Below are 25289 nucleotides of genomic sequence, written 5' to 3'. Positions count from 1 at the left end.
GTACACGTTTTATATTTGGAAGAGAACGCTGTCAGTAGCGTAGCCGGCGCGGACAATGTCTCGAGCGGCGCAATGCAAACGGACGTATGTGTGGCGCGACTTCCTCACTAATCGGGAGATCTCGAGAAGCAGCACGTGGGGGACGCGTGAATGCAATTCGCATTAGCCGTCATGCAGGTCATGCAGCGCTCTGTTGCAAACAGAGGACGCGCAGTACTCTGAGGCCATATCCTAGCCATCGTTACCACACAGCCGGTATTGTGCGGCACTACACTTCGCACGCTTTGGTTCCACCAACGACGAGAGCGACACTTCGTCGAGGCGAAATCGTGCCACCTGTGTTAGCCGCGCCAACACCCAAGGTAGCGTCACATCGAGCCTTACTAGTAGCCGCTCGCTATCGCACCTTGCAAGAGCGGTGATTCCCGTCACGCACTCTGGTCACCGTGGACTGACCTCAGCAGATGACGCCGCGGACGACCGTAGCCCTCTCCACCTAACGCCACCCTGCCTCCCTCTCCCCCTCGGAAGCGCAGATAAGATCGCCCACGCGGCTGCAGATGCCGTGGTGACAACTCAGCGCCTGCGCATGCCGTCTCTCCTCCGCTCCTCCCTCCACTTTCCTCCTCGCTCGCTCTTCTTTCATCTAACCCTGCGCTCCGCGTTGGCTCAGTTACGAGGCATAACGCCGCAGATGCCCCACGCAGGAACGCGCACGTGAGAGCTGGGCTCTAAAAAAGTGCAGCTCGTTTGTGGAGCGGAATATTTCCACTTCACCACATGGATTCGGCGCAGTTAAGATACAGTTATTTGAGGCACTCGAACCCACGACCTTTGTTAATAAAGGCGATGCTAATTAATGCACAGTTAACTAATAGCTTGTAATTAAGTCACTAGAAACCATTAACTTGGGCGGGAATCGAACCCATGACCTTCGTTGTTAATGAAGGCGATGTTAATTAAAGTACTGCTAATTAAGATATAGTCAGTTAAGGCACTTGATCCCACAGCCTTTGTTGTTAAAGGTGTTGTTGATTAAGGTATATTTAATTAATATATATTTAGTTAAATCACTCGAACCCATGATCCTGTGTGGCAGTCCTACCCACGAAATTTGGTGTTAATGAAGGCGATGTTGATTAATGTACAGTTAATTAAGATGTAATTAATGAAAGCACTCGGACCCATGACTATTGGTGGGAGTCGAACCCATGACGATTGTTGGTAATGAACACGATGTTAATTAATGTGCCGTTAATTAGGATATAGAAAATTAAGGCACTCGGACCCTTGGCCTTTCGTGGGAGTGGTTCAGATTCATCGTTAGTGGCAGTCTAAGAGACAAAAATGAAGAAAACGATGTAACACAGCGCGAGCGCCGAGTACTCTGGAAACGATTCCGATTTATCAGGGCTAGGCACAAAACAGCGACGTCATTTTCTTTCCTTTTTAAAGGGCACTGTGAGTTCATGTTACCCAATTATCACATTTGGTAAACAGTGCAAACCTATAGCGTATGCCTTGTTCAACGCAGTTTGATTTCTCAGCTGTGTTACTTGTCTTTAAGTGTAAAACTGATAATTATGCAGATTGACATGATCATGACAAGGAAAACTGCGCGTAAGCGGCAGCATCTATTTGCTGGAACGCACTGTAGTACTTGGTTGCAAGCACATCGTACGCCAGCGCACATTTGTGGCATATACCACATAGGACAAATGCACGCTGCCGAGACATGTGGGTTTTTCGAGGAATCTTCGTGGGTAGCACGATCAACACAGAAGGGACGAGCAACAGGAGTGCAACCCGCGCACATTCAAAACACTAACACCAAAGCAACATACGGACGACAGGGGTGTAAGCTGCGCCACACGAGCAGATTTGATACTTTCCAACGAAGCATGTTGGCGAAGCATGTTGCTGGTATTTGAACACATAGTATCGCTTGGGATTACGCGAAGCGTTACCACATGGACCAACGTGTTTGTGTAAGAAGAACGCCTATGTGTATAACACGACTATGTGTGGGGAGAGCAGCAACACGACGACGATCGTGCGACATGGACGGCGTGATTTCTGTTCCAGCCATTCGACGCGAGCTTATGTCCTGCTGATTGTTCGGTTCCTAATATATAGTTACTAAACGAAGCATAAGGGAGGGAAACACGGTCGATGACGTCATCAGTGACTACACGTGGCACAGGAGCACAGGAGCACCTAGTGGCACATACACAGTGGCAGGCACCCAGTGACAAACACTCAGTGGCACGTACCCAAATCGACTTCAGAAAGGTTCGCTGACGAGTGCTACACACACAGTGGCCCCAGGGGGAACATAGCCAGTGACACAAACCTACTGCCGAGTGGGGCAGATACCCAGTGGCGCACATACAGTGTTTGCCGTTGCAATTACGCAGTCGCACATAACTAGGGGCACATACGCAGTGGCCTACCACAAAACCTACCAGTTGCACATACCAAGTCGCACACACCCACGATTGCAGTTGCGCATGGCCAGTTGCGCATGGCCAGTGTCACATAACCATTGGCTCCAGTTGCATAAACGCAGTGGTCACTGTGGCACATACCAAGTGGCACATGTTCAGCGGCCACAGGGGCACATACCTAGGGCCTGCAGTGCGCATACCTAGTGGTGCTAGTGGCACATATTTTTAGACTGCACTATCTTCGGGATCGGCCACGGAAAAACTGAGACACACCACAAAAGTAAAGCTTGAAGAATCGCCCTTGTCCAGGTAAGCGTTTTGAGACGCTTGGAGCATCAGTCACTTCACAGAGAAACAATTTACTTGCAAGAAAATCGCGCAGATGCCACGCACTGTGCGAATCAACGGTATGCGAAGCCTTTTGCAGGCAGCTGGCTATGCCGCTTTGTTCGTGGTTCCGCACAGTGTTAACAGGTGTACAAATGTGTTCGCGTAAATCCGGTTTATGTGTGTTTGACGCGAGTACAGAGAACCAGAATGAATGCGAGTGCGTGTGTATGACGACAGCAGCAAGACGACGACGACGGCACCGACGATTGCATGATTTCTGCGAACAATCGAATTGATGGCATGGAGGTACGAACGGCATGGAAGTGCGAGATGGGTAATAAATGCAGAAACAACATGCTCACTGACGACAGCCCGTGATATCACTTGGAGAACACAAATGGGTGACTTGGCGCCGATACGGTCGCAGAACCTGAAGTTCGTGTCCATGTATAGCCATTCGGACGAGAGACGAACTGCCGACGCTCCCCTTGGCCGAGCCGTGATTGCGCTGCCATATTGGAATTGGATGCAGCACTGTCTTATTCAGACCAGAAAAAAGTAAGCCTAGAATTTTCACGAAACGTCCTTGGAACGACAAGCAGGGCTATGAAAGTCTGGTACGAGCTTTGGCAGGAACCATGAGGCGGCGCGTTGTTGTCCTGCGCCCAGAAATCAACGCTCGTTAGAATCTTGCTTTTCAATGACTGTAAGAACGGATTCCAGCAAGATCTGGTGCTCTGCTGCCGAGATGTCGGGATGTTCTTCTGCAGGCCACCTGGCTCGAGCGCAGATGGCACACGAGAATTAGAGGCGAGAGTCGGATTACCAAGCTGGAATGATGACGCAAAGAACATCACGAATATGAGCATATAGTCGTCGGCCCAAGTTAGCAGATAACTTGGTCCACTGAATCAGCACAAGTTCTTTTCATAATAATGACATTCCGTGCATATACTCAAGCATGTCATACATTTATCTTAATCACGTCATAGATGTCATGACATTCATGGCAATCATCTCATTGCGTGACCTGCAGACCGTGCCATTTATGAGATTCTGACTTATACGGCATAACGCCAATGATGTCACACATGCATGTCACGATACGCACATCCAGAATATACCCAGCAAACAAATTCATGCCATGTCATTAAATCCATCATAGTCATCTGATTGATTAACATTTCTATCATGACATTCATGCCATGTTATTCATGTCATGATATGATTGTCATTCACGTCAGTTGCATTTTCTAACAAATTATGTATCACGATATACATGACATGACATGCATCCCATGAATGACATGAGCAGCATGTCATGACGTGACTGCCATAAATTACACAAATGAAATCAGGTGATGACAACGTGGTCATTTATTTACCTGAATGTGCAATAAGGATATGGAGATCATGTCTGTGATTGTCTTATTCAGTCGCTCAGTAAGTCCGTTGGTCTGTCGATGATACGCAGTCGTCGTTCGATGCTTGGTGTTGCTTAATTCAAAAACTTCATCCTGGGCTGTGAACGCTGTCCCTCTGTCTGTTATGGCAGTGGAGGGAGCACCGTGACGCAGTACAATGTGCTACCTGAAAAACTGCGCTACCTCTGAAGCCATGCCTCATGTGATCGCCTGTATCAAAGCATAGCGTGTTAAGCAGTCAGTCGCGACGATCACGCATTTGTTGGCGTTGGTAGAGAGAGGAAACGGCCCGAGAATGTCCATGCCGACTTGGCCGAAAGGCGTGTGAGATGCTTGGATTGGCTCAAGGACGCCAACCGGCGTAACGGATGGTTCTTTCGGCGCTGTCATTCACGACAGCCTTTAACACAATGTTTGACGTTTGCCGAAAGCCCTGGCCAATAGTACATTTCGCGTACTCTAGCGAATGTACGTGAGACGCCTAAATGGCCAGATGTGGGTTCGTCATGGAAATCGAAGGAGACGTCGTCTCGCATGTCTCTTGGAACCACCAGCAGATAAGCATGGCTACTCGAACGGGCATTATTCTTATGCAGTACGTTGTGTCGTAGACAGAAGGACGTCATTGAGTGGGACAGATGGCATCGTATGGTTGTGCCGCGGCCATCTAAATTATCGATGATCAGTCGAATTTAAGCGTCGTCACGCTGCCGCCTGATCAAGTCCGAGGAACTAATGGCGCCCAGAAACCATCATCATCCTCTGATTCCTGACTGACAGGATCAATGGGAGTGCGGGACAGTGTGTCAGCGTCTTCGTGCTTACGGCCAGACTTCGATGCTCTTCTTGTTCTTCTTGTTCGATATCTTCTTTTTTCTTTAGGGCTTGACCCCACTCCTGCCTTCGACCCACTACCTACGTGCACCAATATATAAATAACTCTCATTGCTGACTGTGTCCACCCATACAATGATACCGACAGTTTTTTTCACGAGAATTCTTAAAGCTCAGAAAACTTGGCAAAATTTCAAGACCTATCTCGACAATTCAAGGAGAGCTTGGTTTCTCAATTTCAGCGCATTGCACATTGCGTTCTACGCTCTTTCAGCTACTTTTCCGCAGCCCTCCAGTTACCTTCTCCTACATTTCGGACGTTTCTATTGCTTTTTCAGAGCGTTTTATTATAGGATGTTCATAAAATATTTCCGTTCGTCGGTACTCTATGGCAATGGCTGGTCGCTTTCGGTCAGAAGTACTGCATCAGTCCTGAATCCAGATTGGTTGCAATATTTTCTTACGAACAATTGCAGCATAACAGCTTGTTTTTTTTTTTTGCAAATATGGGCTCATATTCGCCTTTGAAGTTCGTCAGATCTCTCATCCTCATTGTCATTACTGCTAATTTCCTTTCAAACATTCTCAGTATATACTTTTCATAGGAAGGATGATGCACAAGACAGAAAGGTATTGATTTTAGGATGCTGCACGCCTAGAGGTTATCACTGTGTGAACAAACAAAACTGGTAACTCATATTAAGATAAAAAATAAATATGAAAAATGTGAGGAGACATTGAGTTGAATGATATTAAAAAGGCATAAGGGTGTTTGCTGGATGTAGCCAATATGCCGTAAACACAAGAAACATGAGGAGAAGTAGTAGTCAGAATTGCCCTGGAAAGGATGAGGCAGAGACCACTGCTTACCAGCTAACGATTATTCAAAGTAATTGCGTGACATTTAAATGATTTCGCTTATTTTAAGAACTTGTGGAAGCTTGTATTCCATTCTCTCGTCGACAAGTAGAAGCGCATGGTGAATAAATGCAGTGAAACAGGCCGATGCTTTAAACTTATTGAATTAAAAAATAGGCGCGATGTGCTGGATGGAGAGATTAGAAGCTGTCGATTTAATTAAAGAGGAACTGGCACAGATGACATTGCAGTACTCAAATAATGAATCAACACGTAGGAATGACATGCTTTCGCTAATACTCTGTTAACGGGTGTGCCAATATGAAATATGTCTGCACAATGTTGCAGTTGTTTCAAGATGTTAAAAAGCAAGTAGGGTTAGAATTACAAACCTTTTATCTTTAGTTCACTATATTTTTTCTGTTTGCAAAGACAAGCATTTAGTGAGTATGGACAGAAAAAGTGTTCCAACAGGTTGGCCCTGTACCCCTACACACCAATTTTGCCAGCTGTTAAATCGAGTTTGCACAAATAAAACGTTTTCACCGTAATTGTGCGAAAGGCAACATACAGGGCAAACGTCCCAAAGTAAATGATAAAGTTATACAGAATTCAATTTTGGTAATAACTACCTTGTTCCACAAGAGTACAGCCCACAAGAAAAACGGAATAATTATGCCCTTCGCGGCCCATACATTTACACAAGAACTATTATGGCATTTATCTTACTGCTTGACAAAAACGTATCACATAAAAACCAGTAAAGACGATATATCGCATTTCTTTGTTATAAAGACTAATCTGAAACGCGTGGCTCAGATGACACGAAAATACAATCTTATATCAGTTTTTTTTAATGCCAAATGTATTCACGTTTTTCATATGAAAGTTTCGTGTGCAAATTCACATAGTGCGAGAGAACGTGTAAGGAAACTTAGTGATTTAAACATGTCGTAAACAAGTCGAGTGGTGAGAGCTATCGAGTTTTATTTATTATGGATACAATGCTGAAATGCTAACTATATTACTCCACTAAGAATTTTATTTTTTTAATTTAAGGAGTAGGACTATGGCATGTCTGTGCTCTTACCCTTTAAGTCAGCTTTCTATTTGAAACATTGCGTCTTTAAAATTCTAGAAGGCTAGTTATATTATTTGCGAGCTCTTCAAGAACTATTTCGTCGTTCGCACTTCTTGTCCGGCGATAAAATACTTGAACGTGTACGAATGATCGGTTACAACATTAAATACAGGAAAGAACGCCATTAATGGAAGCTAGGGAAGGTGGCTCAAAGACGGATCCTTGCGAAACGCCGGATGTACATCTGGTAGAGGTTAATGGATTATGAATACAAGGGCAAGGTGAGAGATATGTATGCGTATTGAGCAGAACTAAGATATAGTGAAAGCGGCGACGCTAAAGCGTGAACTCAGTCTGCGGTAGAAGGCTCTAGCGGGGACCCGCAATCGAGTCTCGGAAGAGACTGAACAAAAGGCGTCCCATTGCAGTATGACGTTGCGCCTTAAGTGAATGTGCGCATAGTTTCCATCTCTGCGGAATTTTTCGTAAAGTTTCCGAACTTGGGCTTCATTGAAGGTTTTACGAATGTTGCATCAAGTTGTGAGAAAAACAAATTCTGTTCTCAACACGCTTCACTCGTCGGTATTGAAATTGGCATCATTTATCGTTTTAAAGTGAAGCCAGGAGGTACATGCTCCGAGCAATTTTATGCAGCCACGTTTCTAAAGCAGGCTAAATTTGCAACGGCAGATCCCGTGAAGAAGCCACCGTGATCTAAAAAAATGTTTTTTCTTGTCAGTCTTTGCAGTTGCAAGTTTCCTGCTGCTTGTCTTTTTTGTCAATGGCTAGTGATCGTTAATAAAGTGCGTATGTATCGTCCAAATGGAGTGCGTTCAAAGCAAGCTATAATAATAAGAAATAAAGAAATAAACTCTGCAACAGCCTCCCCTCTTCGCCTTTCTCAGTGTCGCGAGCGCGGGATTTTAGTAATTTTGGAGTCCACCACGCTGGCATGTTGTAAAAACGAAAATGTCGCGCAGCGCATGAAAGTCAAAAGTGTTGATTACTAGAAAGGAAAGAATGCTGATCAAAATGAGCAGCTATTTGAGAATTCCGTGCAGCGGTCCGAACAGCTGCCCGAATTGAACTGCGCACTACGTCACTTATTTCGCAGCTTGCTGGAGGCTAACAGCTGGATATAAAATAAGCGCATAATATTTCAAGCGTCACACAGAAAATGTATGCGCTGCGTTTTTCCATATCTGTGCTTCGATGCAATTTGGTACCAAGATAGTTGACGTCTTGAGATTTCCCATGAATTGTAATATGCCTTCGGTAGTAATGAGCATAGAAGACACCAGGGGAAGAATTTTAAAAGAAAAAATCAAAGTTTCATAAGGCAGGTTCACATGTGTGCGTTGAAGTAGGGATCAGAGAGCCGTTAAATTGGTACGCGGAAGCAGTGCTACGTGTGTGAGAGAAGTGGGTTCAAAATCAAATTAAATCAAATAATTTAAATAAATGTACCTGCAGAAATTAAACATGCAGGTAAATATACACAAAAAGAGCTGCTACAAAAATGTAACAGACACCGTTTTTCACGTCAAAATTATCTAGAAGTTGGTGGCTTCGTATTCATTGAAAAACATTTTTGATTGATTGGTTCAGCACGCTAGTGTATTCGCGGAAGCATTTAAATGGTCCCCGTTGCCTGAAGAGCGTGTAGAGTAATGAGTTGCTCATGAGAGGCACTATTCTTCCTTATGAATGTTCTTCATGTTTCACAAAGCCAAAATATTCCTACGTCAGGGCCAATGCAAATTGGAGAATGTGTTTCCATTACCGATAATACTTTGTTCGTAATAAGTCTTATACATCTTATTTGAAAGGCAAGGAACATTTGGGCAAATTCACCTAGCTGAACGGGACTTCTGTCAAATCACCTCTGTTGTGGTTTTTAAGGTACTTTTCCAAGCCTCAAAGATTTACCTGTGGAACAGGAGCTGAATAGTATTATTGTCAAATGACTGAAGCCACGAACAAGTCATTGGTTTTATGAACTCTCAGTTACAAATAAGGACAGTATCTCTCGGCTCACAATGTATGCAGGGTTAACTAGGAGGAAATAAAATGGAAGAAAGTATTTGGAATTGCCACAAAGTTCCGTTTTTTTTTCGGCCATTCAGTGCTCCTGTATATTAAGGTGACCATACAACATAATTGTTGCACATGAAAAGTGTGGGTGCTTACCTATTAATGATCATTTTAATTAATGAATTAAGGGACACATTCGGGTTGCCTGATTAAAAGCTACGACAATATTTGTGATAGAAGGCAGGGAATGGTCTACACAAACTTCACAGCTGCGCTTGATCATAGTACAAGAAATGCTGTCACTTATAATAGCTAAGGCACTGCCTCCCACCTTATCTAGTAGATAGGTTGTGTAGGGTATTGCCACGGAAATGAGAGTAGCGAAAAGGGATAGGAAATTGTATTAACAAAATATGTACAGAGAGAGACAGCCTGCAGGCTAGATGGTAGAACAACAACGCGAGCGCTACTCTGATCGTCTCGTTCACCGTCTTTCTGGCGCATTCTTCCATGCTCGGTAGGATGCGTGCTTCAGTACGCGGGAATACCGCGTAAGAATATCTTATCTCGAAGCAGTTGACGCTAAGCAGTTCTTTTGCAGTCCTGATTCGGCCAGCATCGTTGGATGAGTATCGCTGTTTCAACAGTATCTTTCTTCTCAGCATCCTATCTCAGAACAACTTCTCCAAGTGGAATTTGTTTTGCCAATCATGCAATAATGGAAAATTATTCGACTTGCCAATCAAGCTTTCGCTATATAATGGTCGTATTGATAAACACGCATGTCGTTGGGCTTAGCTTGAAGACTATGATTTATTTTTTAGTCTGATGCCTTTCAATTCTTGCAATATTCACTCAAATCTTCGATTCCTGGAACTGAAAAATTCTTTGCGCAAGTACCAACTCTTTGTTATTGATTTTTATACGATGCGCACATTGCCAGGAATCATGCAGAGCAGACTTGCAACACTTCATTTGGAGCTCTGCAGCTTTTTCACAAGGGAGATCCAACATTCAACATTTACTGCACGGAGACATTAGAACTCTAGAAATTGGATTGCAAACTAACTCCGAAAGACAGAAAGCCATTGCGACAAAGCCATGGCAGACAAAGTGGCTTGCTTCGAGTAGTGTAGAAGGGGTCGACCAGCCCATGCGAGAGCGGCGGAACTGAACATGCACCTGAGTCTGCATAAAGCAGAAGATTAAAGACTGAGATGAAGGTGTGCTTCAGCCAACAATCCGGGATCCCACATTCCTTTCCCTCCTAATCCCCAACAGCGGCCTAGAGCCGTCCCCTTCCTTATAATAAAGGATTCATTCATTCATTCATTCATTCATTCATTCATTCATTCATAGTGTTGTTCAGAAAGGAAGGTCATTATTTCTGTGTATAAAGGGACCGCGTCCCACCTTTTTCGTCCCTGGATGTGACTTGTAACTTGCATCGCTTGCCTAAGTAATCGAAATATGTTTTCTGGGCTGGTCGATGTAAAAGGAAAACGAATCAATATTTGACGAGCCTTGACTCAAAAGAATCCGCCTCCATTCCACCCTGTGAAAGTGGATGCACAGCGAAGCAATTGCCGACGTTACACACGTACGACACGCGTGCTCGCACGTCTGCGGAAGTGCAGCACACAAGCTCATTCTCCTAGGGCTTCCACCGCCAAGCGCAAGTGCGTTACTGAACTAATTGAATTTCTCGAAGTAAATTGCGTCCGAAAATTCGCTACGTATGACGTACACACAAGCGGCAGATATGATAAAAACAGTTCAAGTAAGCGCCCGTGTTGTCTCCTTTCTTGTGTGTGTGGTGTTGGCGCAAAACTCGTCTTTTATGTCGGGTGACCAACTACCCCAGCAGTTCAGTCTTCAGATTGTAATTCGAGTATACGAGAAACCATAAATCTATTGCGTGGAAACTCAACGACAAAGCCCTTTCCCAGCTGCCTTTGAGGTTTCTCAGGGTGGCCGCGGTCGCTAGGTGACGGTGCACTTTTTGAGTGAGCACAGAACGATGCCACGAAAAATCCCGACCGAAAAAACTTTGACAGGTCTGTTATGGATTTAGCACTTGGCTCGCTGATTGAAGATTAAGCAGTGCTATATAGGTTGGATCTGTTCTCGGGGTTGAATTCCTGGAAAAAGTTCCCGCTCTCCGACGGTGTTTATGTTGTAGTCGACGGCGCATTTGGAAGAATTGAGGTATACGGAGTCGAAAATAAAGCACGCAGAGTAAGGCAGTAAAGCCCTCTCACGGCTATTTGTGCTGTTAGTGGTGGTGGGATTGCAGTAGGTGCGATTACACTGGCGGGTTCGGCAGGGACATGTTCCGCGTCAGGATCACTTATGCTATTAGTACGTACGTTCGCCCAAACATATGCCAATTCGGTGCCACGGAGGGACACAATAATCAGGCACCGAACTCCTTTTCTGACTACTCATGGCCTTTAGGGAACAGTACGTCTTAAAGTTCACGTGTGGAAGACCCCTGTTCTGTAGGCCGCGAAGTAACGCCTTTTCGTTTCTAATTGCGGACACAACCAGCCGAAGTATTTGATATCGCCGATCTCTTCGCTGAAGACGTAAAGCGCGGAAATGAATTGTCGAGTCTTAAATAACCCCCCCCCCCCCTGTGTTTAGGCTGAGCCAGTTCCAATAGCATATAGGGCTGTATAAGGGTAAATCAATTGATCGCACAAAATTGACGTGTAGCTTTGAGAAGCATCCGAACATGGTCGCGCATTGAGTCTCTTGTATGCTGCACGTACGTTGGTGCTTTCGGTTTTGGTGCACATGACAGCGCTTCGCGTACAAAAGCCTCCCCTTTCTGACATTTTTAAATTGTAGCGTGAGACATAATCCACTAAAATTTGACCTTACATCCCCTGATACTGGCGCGTTTAACTAGCGCCGCGCTATAGTCGTTCTAGGGCTTTGAATATATTAGTACCGGAACGTCTCGTTCAAAACAATTCTTGTGCTTTCGTAGAGCGAAGGAGATTGCAGCACTTTCGACAGTTCCAGACAAAACTAAATGATGACCCTATGGCAAATCTTCCCTTGCGTGCATTTTCTTAACCTTTCACAACTATTTATGACAACTGTTAACCTGAAATGTTATTTTCACTTCGTCAGTATTTTTTTCAGTCTTAATTAACCACTCAACAAGATAGTCGTCCTGTATATATATATATATATATATATATATATATATATATATATATATATATATATATATATATATATATATATATATATATATATCTGTATTCATTGGCTCACACGAGCCAGGAATGTTGTGAGTTTAATGACCATACCAAAATTCGACTTCTTAGTTCAACAATTTTTACTTCTTATGCTACTCTAGATCGAGTCGGGTCAGGTCGATGCGCAAGAAAGCTACTGCATGCAAGTAGCCGGAATACTGTTGAAGAAATCGCAGGAGGGAATTCATTTAATGAAGAGGCGCATGGTTCAGCTTTCATTCACATGTGACTATTTGCCCATCCAACCACGTACGTTTATTCATTTTTTTAAATTTCCGATGAAGTGGGTAGTTGCACAGTTCCTGGTTACGACGGGCGCACACGTATTCGTATCCACGTGCACACGTATCCACGTGTTCGGCGAGCAATTACATCACAATACAAAAGAGGCACGCAATAAAAGAAATAAACGAGCAATACAGCAGCAGATATTCTTTCTCTTTTATTATAACGCGGCAAACCTACTTTCAGTTTCTTTTCTGCTTCACGTCTCTTGCCTTACCCAATGTCTTTTGTCGATATTGAGCAATTGTATAACCTTAACCTTTCGCATTAAATAACAGTTATTTTTATGCAAATACCCGATCAAGGTATCCAGTGCCGCCATGGAGAGGTTTAATCAGAATCAAATTTTAAAAATAAGTTATTTGCTTTAACATGATGAGGCTGCACTGAAGGACTGTCACGAGTAATCTACACTTTGAGAGCGTTAACTTACAGTAGCACATAATGTCTCCTGACACTGACTAATTGCGAGCAATTTTTACATGTCACTTCTGTAACCAAAATCATTTTATCACCCACCATAAAATGGCCTCCTCCAGGAAAGGAAAATAATTTCATTAATGTCATTGTAATCCAGAAAGTCTAAAACGGCTACATTTTTCTCAGGAGTGCAATAGTACTGGCCGTTAACGTTGGCCGATTCGTAGCATGACAGATCTTTAAGCCAAATTACGAAATATTCAAGATGGATTAATGAATTACCAATTGTAACACCGGTTGCCTGCCTAGAGGTAAACACCGGCCAGATTTCCTGCCGAATGTACCGTTGTTTGCCAAATAGGTGGGGCTGCCCGGGTAACATGGCCGACCCCACCAGACCTGACGCTCACTTAGCGAAGCAACCCAGAGTTTACTGAATTTAACCGGCTTTCGAAACCAAAAGCACGAGAAGTAGATCCGGCTACCCTCTGCTAGGTTGAGGTAAAGAACTTGCATGATTTATCAATTGCACCCGGCCCGCTTCAGTTCACCCACAATCATACTTTAGGACTGCACTATGAAGTCTGGCCGAGTGGGCTCACTCACGAATCCACTCATGCTGCGAAATTTTGCACCCAACGTAACAGCCCAATGAAATTCAGAGTTCGACGAAAACCGGTCCGGTTCGGGAAAATTCGTGGCGGGCAATATCGAACACCGACCAATCGTTGAAAACAAAAAGGGACAAAGGGCGTTTCGGTCTCGTGCTTTGTCCACATTCAAGGCTCCCGTAGGATTGTGAACAAGGCTCTCTACTGGGCCGAAACGTCCTTCTTTTCCTTTTTGTTTTTAATGACTGGTCAGCGCTCGATATTTCCCGCCATGACAGCGCAGTTAAAAAGCAACTGAGGATCTTCTAAACGTCTTCTGAGATTTGGAACTCTGAGTGACGGCGGGAATGCCGATGTGAAAAAACATATTTATAAATGAGGCCGCATGGCTACAGTGGTGCGAGGTCCCCTGAATAGAAGCCGTGGAACCCACAGTACGTCGATGTCTGTAATACACAGCAGATAGCCAGCGGCCCCCGGCTCCAGATAATGTTTTTCAGTGTGCTCAAGAGAGGCAAATTGACCGTGAATATTTTTTTCAGTGTCCACTTTCACCGACAAAGTTTCGTTGTCTATAAGCCTGTCGCCATTTTATTCGACAGGTGCCAAAGCCACCCGACGTGGTAGCTTAGCGGCGGTGACGTTTTGCTGCTAAGCACGACATCGGACAATCGAATCCCGGCCGCGGCGGCCGCATTTCGATGGGGGCGAAATGCAAGATGCCCGTGTATCATGCATCGGGTGCGCGTTAAAAAACAACAGGTGGTCAAGATTAACCGGAGTCCGCCACTGCGGCGCGCCTCATGATCAGATCATGATTTTGGCACGTGGAAACCGATAATATAATTTTTTTATTTTTTTTAAATGCCAAGGTCACCGTTTGCTTGCATGATTGCCAGCCTTCGGTCTACAGTTTCGTACATGTATTCTTCAAAGAAAAACTGGGGATATGAACGATGTTACCTTGAAATAGAAGAATGGCCGCGATGAGTCTTGGTCTTCACATGTCCACCGCCACTGTACTCCCGATCTAGGAATGCAACCTCATCGAGTGCACGCACTTACAGCGGAGCCACTGGCGACGGTAAAAAAATGACAAAGTGCAAAATAATGTAGGCCGAGCTTGGAGCCAGGGGAGGGGATTGAGTAGGGTCCCCGCGTAGGCATTTGTTCGTGCTTCTCACTGTTCGCAAGGGGGATCGTGGCGTAAAAGGAAGGAGGGACCAATGACAAAGCTCCGCGTTTTCTTTCTTTTTTTCACTGGGAGGGCTCTGTCATTTTTGCACTGGGTTTGTCAACCCTGGTGTACATATATATATATTTACTGGGAGAGGTGGGCGGGCGAGAGGTTTCGATATTAACAGGGGCATTTCTTTTCGTTCTTTTTGCAACACGTTCTCCTGGCGAGATCACGTGTTATCGACCTGTGCTTTCCGTTGCTGTTTGTGCGTTTTTAACGAAGAACAGATCGAGAGACTAAAGCAAACTTCTCCAGAACGGCCGTCGGAAACAAATTTCTAAGGCCCCTAGAAGGCATACCTGCGTCACATCTGTAAACGTCAGCAAACCTCAGTTACTGTCGGAAGCAAAGAGAATGCGCTTGGCTGCTATCAGCGTTCTCTCGTCAGTCATGATCCCAAGGCTGACCTTTGCGAGAGTCATTTGGAACTGCCACATTCCGAGAATTGAGTCGGCTAGGAGTCGTTAACTGTAAAGTGAAAGAAATGATTCACGTACATTCTTGTTTCTGCAGCGCGGGCACTTTGCGTAGTCGACACGTCGTGACGATCGAGAGGTGACGGGTCGTATCAATGACTTTTCCTAACATATAAACTGAAATACCTTGCCCCAAGCTGCGCTTCTATACAACACGAGCAAACACCGTTCCTTCTATCGCGAGTTTCTAAACGAAAGAGCAGGTCACGATTTCACAACCGTTAGTTTAGGACAACTTCAGCAAAGCATTTTCTCGCGTATACTGCAAATCCATGCACACCAGCCTGAAATGCTTGTGCGGATTAGATTTAGTGTGAGTGTGTGTGTTTATATTTAGAATAACGGCATTCCTATAGCCTAGTAAGCTTCAGAGAAACAAGCGATCATGTAGAAACCTAGAAGGCATACAACTTGCAAATGGTAGTTGCGTTATATGCAATTAATTTGAGAGAGAAAATTTTAAAAACAGTAGAAATAGGGCACAAATATAAAAAAGTACATAATGTATGTTACCACTGCGTTGACGGAAATTGTTTGACCAAATTGACGTCATTTGATGGCCAAATACGTCCCAATTTTCAAGGCCGGTTCATTGCTGCGTAGCGGTGAAATATACCAACTACGAATTTTGCTGTGGTCGTCTGCGCGTCTGCGATTTCCAGCCGATGGGTCACGTGGATCGACCGCACCTACGGTTTACTTTGTTTATTTTCTTTACAGCTCGACTTTTTCAATTCCTTCTCCGTTTTCAAAGCAACCTCGAAGATAATAAAGGTTGCCGCTGATTAAAATTTATTTCTTTTGCTAGAGTAAAAGCCGAAGGAATCCTATGGCCCCCTTCACCTTTTATATGTCATCTTGACATTTCTTCACGACATTCTGGGACTCTATTGCTCTTGAGGACGTCTTAATTATAACTTCTTTGCCCCTAATAAATATCACAGAGATCATTAAGAAATCCATAGCCTCTCAGGTTTACCAAAAAGCACGTTATTTCCGAAACATTTTCACATGCTTGGCACCCATGCAAGACAATGTTGTTGCAAAAGGGCACTCAATAACCGAAGCGCTAATGAGCTAGACGTAAGCAACACGAAACCCGGCATCCAGATAAAAAAAAAATGTGCTTGTTGAATATTGGAAAGTCCCACTTGCGTTACATTTATTTTTTACTTTTGTCTTTTTTTTTTCATTACCAGCCGTGGTTCCTTAGTGGCTATGGTCTTACGCTGCTGAGCACGAGGTCGCCTGATCAATTCACGGGTATGGTGGCAGCATTTCGATGGGGGAGAAATGCGAGAACATCCGTGTACTTACATTTATGTGCACGTTAAAGAGCCCCGAGTGGTCAAAATTGACCGGAGTCCCCCTCTACGGCGTGCCTCAAAATCAGATCGTGACTTTGGCACGGAAAACCCGAGAATATAAGTATTGTTCTTATTTTTAAATGCCAAGGCCACCTTTCGCTTCCGTGATTGCCATGCTTCGGTCTACAGTTTTGTACATGTATTATTCAGAGAAAAACAGGGGATATGTAGAATGTTACCCTCAAATAAACGAATTGCCACGACGAGCTTCGTTCTTCACGCGTCTTCCGCCACTGTTCTCTCCATCTTGGAATGCAACGTCATCGAGTGTACGCATTTAAGCTGCGTCACTGGCCGCGGTAAGCAAATGACAAAGTGCACAATAATGTAGGCCGAACTTGCAGCAATACCGGCCACAGTGGCCGCATTTCGATGGTGGCGAGAACACCCGTCTACTTCAATGTAGGTGCATGTTAAAGAAGCTCAGGTGGTCCAAATTAAGCCGGAGTCCCCCACTAAGGCATGCCTCATAATGAGATCGTGGTTGTGGCTCGTCAAACTTCATAATTTCTAACTTTTTTAATTATTAAAGTTTTTTTTCTCGGTCTCTCCGGTTTCTTCTTCGCATACAAAATATTTTCTAGCTCTCCCATTTACCTTTTATCCGACGAAAACTGGTAAATAAAGCACAGGTCAAAAGGCACGTAAGGATTACGAGGCCAAGGTTTAACTAATAAATCGCGGCTTGTTAAAAAGAAATCAAGCAATATGCTTGGAGAATGCATAGGCAAATGAAACAAGCAGGTGACATTCACTGTCGCCTGTTTGTTTGGCTGCTCAGTCAAAATTGTAGGCTACAATATTGCAATTAACCTTCAGGAACTCGCCCAGCTTTCACTTATGCGGAAAACCTCTTGAACTTGATGGTATTTTTGTTCTGGTCACGTCTGTCAATGGATTCAATTTCTTTTTCATACGCACGAACATTTAACAAGACAACAGCCAGCCTTGTTTCAATCTCACGCAAAAATTATTAAATAAATCACTGAATATCAGTGCAACTGCCAGCTCTTTTTGCCCGCCGCCCTTACCCTCTCCTTGCCCTCTTTGCGTCGATTCCCTTTCTCATCGATTGTTCTAGCACTGACGCGATCCACAGCTGGTGCACCGTAAGGCATCGCTGCTTTTACTGGTTCCGCTACTTTGAGAATGTCAGGGCGTACTTAGCTTACACGTTCTAGAGCGCAGCTCTTAGTCGCCCGTTCTTGTGGCGAGTGTTCGCATGGCGTAACCGAGCGAACGAACGAAGAATGAAAGAGCGAACGCGGGGCGCCCCAGGAGATGAAAGACGCCAGGAGAAAAGCGGAGAGGAGGGTGCAGTGGAACCGTGAGGCGGAAAGCGGAGGAGGGCATGGTGATAGCGTGAGGAGAAAAGCGTGGTGCGGCGACGATGGCCAGAGTAGCGCGCGTCCTCTGGGAGGTCTGCCGGCGGCGGCTGCGTTGAATGGCGCCCATGGGTCACGCACGCGCTGACTATCGCAATCCCCAGATTAGCGAGGCAGTCGCGCCACACTTCGCGCGATTGAAACATGCCGCTCGCGACAGATTGCCCGCGCCAGCCAGTATGTCGAGAAATGAAAACACGTATAGAGCAGCGCTCAAATTTCGCATTAAGGAGTATCGTAATCGTTGGGAGTTTTTCTAATGTCAAAATCTCACGTACAATGCTGAAACTTCTTCACCCATTGAGCACCTAACTAATTACACTTGTATCTCTCCCTAAACCAGGTATTCCGTTTTTAAATAGTGACATTCAGACGTGCCTTATATGGCCTATCTGTATTTCAGTTGCAACTTGCACCTACACAGCGGCACGAGGTACCACATACAAATTTTCACATAGTTGCTAGCTGAAAGAAAACTGCAGAAAAGTAACAGAAAGATTACCAACAGAACAGTGATCTTCGCATACCTGTCCGTTGCGCAGTCAGCTTTGGGCCGCTGCTGTTCGAGCCGGTGTTCTGCGGCTGAAATGAAAGAAGGAAATAATATAACTACAACAGTATCACTATAACGACAAATTACTATTTGAAATTCTGAAATCTTGCACCACAAGCACTTCCGTGAACCTTGAATATACCAATCGACAATACTAACCCTTTAAAACAAACATGCCGAGGATGACGAGGTGGCCTTTGACGAAGATAGGTACTCCTATCTAAACGTTGGTGAGCCTTTCTGAGGCATCTTATCCCTGTTTATAACCTGTATACCACAATCGACAAACAATAAATAGCATAATTGGGAAGAATTGAAACACTAATTCCCATGCTACACCACATTATGTGAATTCACTTTGGACTCTTCATTGTAATTATTACCCTTAGCAGGTCATAAAAATAGCTCTACATTAATACGAGACAGATAATGTTCAGAATTATACAGTAACTCTTGTATAATGTAACACAGTATTTTTCAGCTAAACTTATGTATGGTTTCGAACAAAAAACCATGTCTTAAAACAAAAAATCCCTATAGAATGTCACTGGACTGCCCAGCACACGCTGCACAATCGCAACACAAGCTGGAGGAGCGGCTCCATAGGAGCTACATTTTCGGCAGCACGTACTAGAGCGTCTTCGCATCCTTTTAAGGCGCAGCTCAGGCGCCCGTTCCTGCAGCGAGCGTCGGCGTCTTCCCTCGGCGGCGTCGTAACCGCGAGAACGAGTGCAGCGAAGGATGAAAGAACAAACGCGGAACGCGGATGAAAGACGGTGATAGCGAAGAGAACGCGAGGAGGAAAGCGAAGGAGGAATATTCAGCAGAACTACGAGGTGGAAAGCGAAGGAGGAGGGTGCTGTGGAACCATGAGGTGATAAGTCGAGGAGGAGAGTATGGCGAAAGCATGGGAAAAAGACGTAGTGCCACGCAAGACGGGCTTTGCAGCGACGATAGCTACGATATGGCACCATAGTAACGCATGTTGTCTGTTCACCAATGACACTACCGATACCATATATGGTACCAAAGCACTGTATGGGTAGAGGTCTGTCTGCGTCGGCTACTGAGACTCACCCCCGCGCTGCCTCTCGCAATGTCCCGATTAGGGAGGCAGTCGCTCCACACTTCGCTCCGTTTGCAACGTGGCGTATGAGACGGATTTTCCGCGCCAGCCAATATATCGCGAAATGAAAACACATATCGACCTGTGTTAAAATTTCGCATTACAGAATATTTTTAACGTCGGTGAATGTTTCCTTTCGAATTTATTTTGTTTTATACATTGATTTCTTTATAGCAATTTGTCTTTCGTGACGGACGGACGAGTCTTCTAATTGGGGAGGCAAAGAAATGCTTACGCATTTAAAATTGCAGTGACCTTGGGCGCTATAACGTAAAACTATTCCAAACTTTTCTATTCCAATTCTCCTATCAGCCCTCCACGATTGGTCAAAAACTTTTTTTCAACCACCCCCACTTCACCTGTCTGTCACGCGACGTCACGAAAACCGCGATAGCTCCCCATCTGATATGATGTGTACACACTGATTATGCATGATTTGACAGAAAAAAGAAAAACCGTTATTTCTAATTCGACCCCTTTTCGCCATTAGCCCTTGGCTATTGGTAAAAAGTTTTCGGGCTGCACCCACTTCACCTGCCTGTCACGCGACGTCACAAAACCGCACAAACTCACTGCGTCAAAGTGACGTGTACGCGATAAAGATGATATAATATGCCGAACAAAACTGAATTTTCTTCGGAATAGCCGCAGGCTGCCCCGTTCCGAAAGGAATAAAAGATGGCTGCCGCCGATCGCTGAGACGCTGGCTACTCGCACCTGCCGGAGAGCATGGGTGTATTTGCGTATAATAAACCTTCTTGCGTGGCCGTGTAACGTTTTCGAGCACTTTCGGCACGTTTACCACCTCATTCTGCCAAGTCTTCTTTGCTGAGAGCCAGTTTTAGCGTCATTCTTAAGCTTCCGTTGCATGCCGCCGCGATTTTCGGCCAGCCACCACAAGCTAAGTAAGGGAAAGCCGACCAATCGCAGACGCCGGCACCACCCTCTTCATCCGGTTATCGATTTTCAGTGCACTGCCTCTGCCCCAGCGGATCCCTCTCCACTTGAGCGTTCTCCTCGCCTCTTGTCTGCCAATTAGATACGACAAGCCGCTCGGTGTAGGCAATGTTATTCGTTTTTCGAGCAAACAAAAGTGACCTCCTATGAACGAGGAGAGCGTTTGATTGGTCTGTACAGACAACCCTGTAGATGACCACCCGGTGCTTGCGTCGGTTGGTACGCAAATTTGACGTCAGGAGATTGGAATAGAAACATATTGGTTTTACGTTATAGGGCTCCTTGATAGACACTCGCCAAGCATGAACCGCAGTGAATCACGCCAATGCGACACCCATGGGCTGGCTCTCGCGCTCCTCCGATTAGTTGGGCAGTCGCGCTACAATTCGTTCCGTTTATCACGTGCGGCACGAAACAGATTGTCCGTGCCAGAAAATATATCGCGAAATAAAATAAACTCAGTGCCCTCCCACTCTGTGCAGGAGGATGACCAGCGAAGCTGTGTAACTGGGCCCCTTAATAGCGAACTGCACCTCCACCTCGGGTCGGCGCGGCGTCGCACTATCTCCAGAATCGGCCTAAGTATGGTGAGTTTTTTGCTTACCACGCCAACGACACGAAAATTTCCTTGAACGGTCGAGGTGTACAGCTTCGCTGTAAAAACACGTATATGATTTTTTTTTTTCAAGAGATGATCTGAAATGTTCGCCCAGCATCGCCGGCGAGCAGCGGCTTGTGCTGCTCTATGCACAGCAGTCTGCTGAGCCCGACGTTGCCTGGTTGCAGCCGTGCGCGTAGCTTCGCTTCCACAGCAGCGGTTCGTAGCTTACGAGGAAGCGCCATGACGTGTACCGAAGAGTGGACACAGGTGGACAGAATGCGCGGCGTACATGTCACATCCCTTGAACCATGGCACGATACGGTGCTATTGTTGATAATCATGACGGTTTATTTGCATCACCTTTTAAACGGGGCGGCGACAAATAGTCATCTAGCCTGCTCGAGTGGACCAGGTCCCGTTACGTGCAGCACGTAACTGCTACACGTCGGGACACCTGGTGGGATATAACGCAACTGCAGTGCAATATTTGCACGTATCAACGCTACGCGGCGCGCATGAGACATCGCATGTCAAATGGCACGATACGATGATTCTGCTGATTCTGAGGATGTAATGGCATTCCCTTTAAAACCGCTTCATTTAACCGCTTGATCCCAATTGATTTATTCAGGTATGTTATGCATGTTTTTCACTCCAGCGTTTTTGTATATTTATTCTTCTTCCCCGAACCTTCTCCATCTACCTTGTACCACTACCTATGCAAGTGCTACATGACGTACCACCTGGTGCTATGCGTACGCATGTATGCGACTGCAATAAAGAAGTACAATATTAGAGCACCGTACCTACCGATCATCGGCTCAGAAGGCAGTGAAGGCACTTTTGTGTTTTCTCAGAACTTCTGGTTTGCTCGAGCGACTTTAACTGCAGTGCTGTCCGTACTCGTCTCTACACCTTCTCTCTCCCTTTTTTCTCTTCCCCTTCTCCCTTCCCCCAGTGTAGGGTAGCCAGCCAGACTATTGACTGGTTAACATCCCTGCCTTCCTGTATTCTTCTCTCTCTCTCTCTCTTTTGCATAAATCGATGGCACGAGGCGCGCATCTCGCATCGCAAGACAAGTGGCGCGATCCGACGCTAACGAAGGTAATGATGATGAAGAAGAAGACGAGGAGAATTTATTGACTTCTTTGAAACGGGGCGGTGACACATAGTCACCTAGGTTTCTTGCTTTAATGAGGTATCCAGTACAAGTTTCGCTTTATAGCACTTTTTATAGATTTACAGAAACTTCTTTTTCTTCCTCAAGACTTCCCTATATGCATGGTACTGCAACCTGTGACGCTGCTACGTACATGGCGTGCCGCCTGGCGTAACAATATGCAAATGCAATACAAAGTGTGCACGTATCGACGCTACGCGGCGCGTATCTCGCATCGCAAGACAAGTGGCACGATCCGATGGTAATAAATATGATGATGATGAGAAGGAGGATGAGCATGATGAGGAGGATTTATTGGCATCTTGTTTGAAACGGTGCGGTGACAAATAGTCATCTACGCTTCTAATCTAATCACGTATGTCATAAATGTTTTTCACTGTAGCAACTTTTATGCATCTCCATAACCTTTTTCTTCCTCAAGACTTGTCTATCTACTTTGTACTACATGGCGTGCCACCTGGTGTAATAATAAGCAAATGTAATGCAGAGGGTGCACGTATAGACACTACGAGGCACGCATCTCCCATGGCAAGACAAGTGGTACTTAACGATGCTCATCATGATGAAGATGGTGATTTATGGACATCCCCCTTTGAGATGGGGAGGTGACATAGTCACCTAGTCAGCTTGATTTCATCAGGCATACAACGCATGCTTTTTTTTTTCATTGTAGCATTTTTGTATACATCTTAACCTTCTCTTCCTTCTGCAAACCTTCTTTATCTACCTAGTACTACTGCCTATGCAGCTGCTCCATAGCGTGTTCCTGGTGCAATAATATGCTACTGCAGTGCGAAATATGCCCGTATCGACGTTATGCGGCGCGCATGTCACATCGTGTGTCTCCTCGCGCGCTGTACGCGTCTGTAGGGCATGGTTCCGCTGCAAGCTAGAAGTGGGTGGCGTGGCTCTGTGGAAGAGCAGCTGACTCCCGCGCAACGGGCCCGGGTTCCCTCCCGGCCGGAACTGGGTGTTTCTTTTCTCATTCCCGGCGATAGCTGCGACGGACACCGGCGGCGGCGGCGGACAGCATCGCCAACCGAAACGGCTATCGGGATGAGCGCACAACAACTTACGCTGTAAAACGCTGGCAAGTTTCTTTTTAATGTAAAGCGTGGTTTTCGAACTCTCACAGGATTTCTTTTTTAGAACAAGTTGATTCCAACAAATGACAACACGAACACCGAGTCACAATGACGCTGCGATTCCACCAGGACGATAACATATACAAAGTACGAAGCATTGCATACCTGGCACGTTTTGAAAGAAGTGTCGCCCAAGTCCACACTCACTAACATATTTCCTGTCCGCAGTTGCTGGCTGGCTAGATGCTGCTGGTACTGCTATCTTGCCGAGTAGCTCGCACACAGGACAGTACTACCATCCTTAGTACCTTTATATGTGTCCAAGCTGCTGAGCTTATCTTCTACGGAATTACTCAGCGATAAAAAAAATCGTATACCTAATAGCCTCCTGGCAAAAAAGATACGCATCAAAGCCACTAGTCATTTTAATAAAGCTAACATTTCTATGACTAATTTGCAAACCCTTATGCCTACATTACAGGTATACTTCGATAACGCCAACAAGGTATTTGAAAGTGACGCCACGTGTTGATGACGATCGTTTCAACACTATGGCGGGGCAATGGTTTTACACACAGCGGGGCAATGGGAATGAAGCGGCTGGTACATTTAATATAAGTAGGAAGTGAAAAAAAATGCAACGCTATATAAGAGCTGTCGTAATGCCCAGCGTGGCGTGGGTGCGCGAAAGCATACGTGCGCGTGAACGTTTTTTATTTCTTATTATCTTTTTTATTTGCACCGGGGACGCAGGACTGGAATAGGCAAACTTAAAGGATTTAATTAACCGCTTCACTAAAGCATCACTTCCCATGTATTCCAGTATATCTATTGCGCTTGCATAACTTAGATTGTCGTTTTTTTTATTTGTTTTCTTCTACGGGCATAACACATGACGGCGCCGCAATATCCTGCAGAAACAAATATATTTGCAGCTGTTCACTGCATTACAAAATGGTTCTAAATTCATACTAGAGGGCATCATGGCATCCACTCTAGTGCCTGAAATTTCGGCTACCACAAGTAAACATTAAAGACTATTCTTTCAAAACTTTATGCAGAGTCATACGGCGGGCCGAACAGTCTCGATTTTTATTTTACCTTCGCCAGAAAGAAAATATTAAAAAAATAATCGATCTATGCACCAAGAGACGCCCTTAAATTGTCATAAGCTAACGTAGTTTTTATGCAGCGTCTACAGTAGCGAAGGAGATCAGTTGAGGAAATATTGTTGAGAGCTATGTGAGCCTTTATGAGCCTTATTGGGTACACAAGAACAAAAACATCAACGTCAACAAAAGTAATGAAAAGGAGGACAACGTACAGATTCATTGACGCAGAGGTGATAGGCAGTGACCATAGCTTCGGAAGGTTATGACTCACCGACTGAATTTAGAAGCAAGGGGCGAAATAATTGAACGTTCTTGCCCAAAGGAAGCGCAAAGCGGTGTAGTTTCTCCAGACATAGAAGTATGAAGGAACTCCTGTGTTATTTTATGTTTTGTCAGCGAATTTTTCATGCCTTCTGGGAGTTACGTAACCAGCAAGAGTTGCATCGAGCAACTAGGAAAACTTTTACTTGTTCCATTCCGAGAGCATCCTGGTTCCTGTTGTTTTTATAACCTTTGAATATTAACAAACAGGGTTGCCTTACTTATTTCAGTGGCTCTTGTATGAAAGGTGCCACGTAGGCACATTAGGCTTACTCCTTGCAGGTGTCGTG

The 25289-nt window shown here is 45.0% G+C and overlaps 1 protein-coding gene across 2 annotated transcripts in view; it reads right to left on the bottom strand.

Annotated features, from left to right (window-relative positions):
* LOC142592548 (uncharacterized) overlaps window positions 1-14761 on the bottom strand; it is a 140007-nt gene extending 125246 nt beyond the window's left edge. For both annotated transcript variants that reach the window (XM_075704059.1, XM_075704056.1), the window contains exon 1: window positions 14560-14761. The gene's annotated coding sequence lies outside the window, so the exon portion shown is untranslated. The remainder of the gene's footprint in view (window positions 1-14559) is intronic.
* Between the last annotated feature and the right edge of the window lie 10528 nt (window positions 14762-25289).

The sequence above is a fragment of the Dermacentor variabilis genome, chromosome 9 (assembly GCF_050947875.1).
Source record: "Dermacentor variabilis isolate Ectoservices chromosome 9, ASM5094787v1, whole genome shotgun sequence".
In the NCBI taxonomy this organism is placed as follows: domain Eukaryota; kingdom Metazoa; phylum Arthropoda; class Arachnida; order Ixodida; family Ixodidae; genus Dermacentor; species Dermacentor variabilis.
Note: the sequence above shows the minus strand (reverse complement) of the source record. Positions and strands in the feature narration are given on the sequence as shown.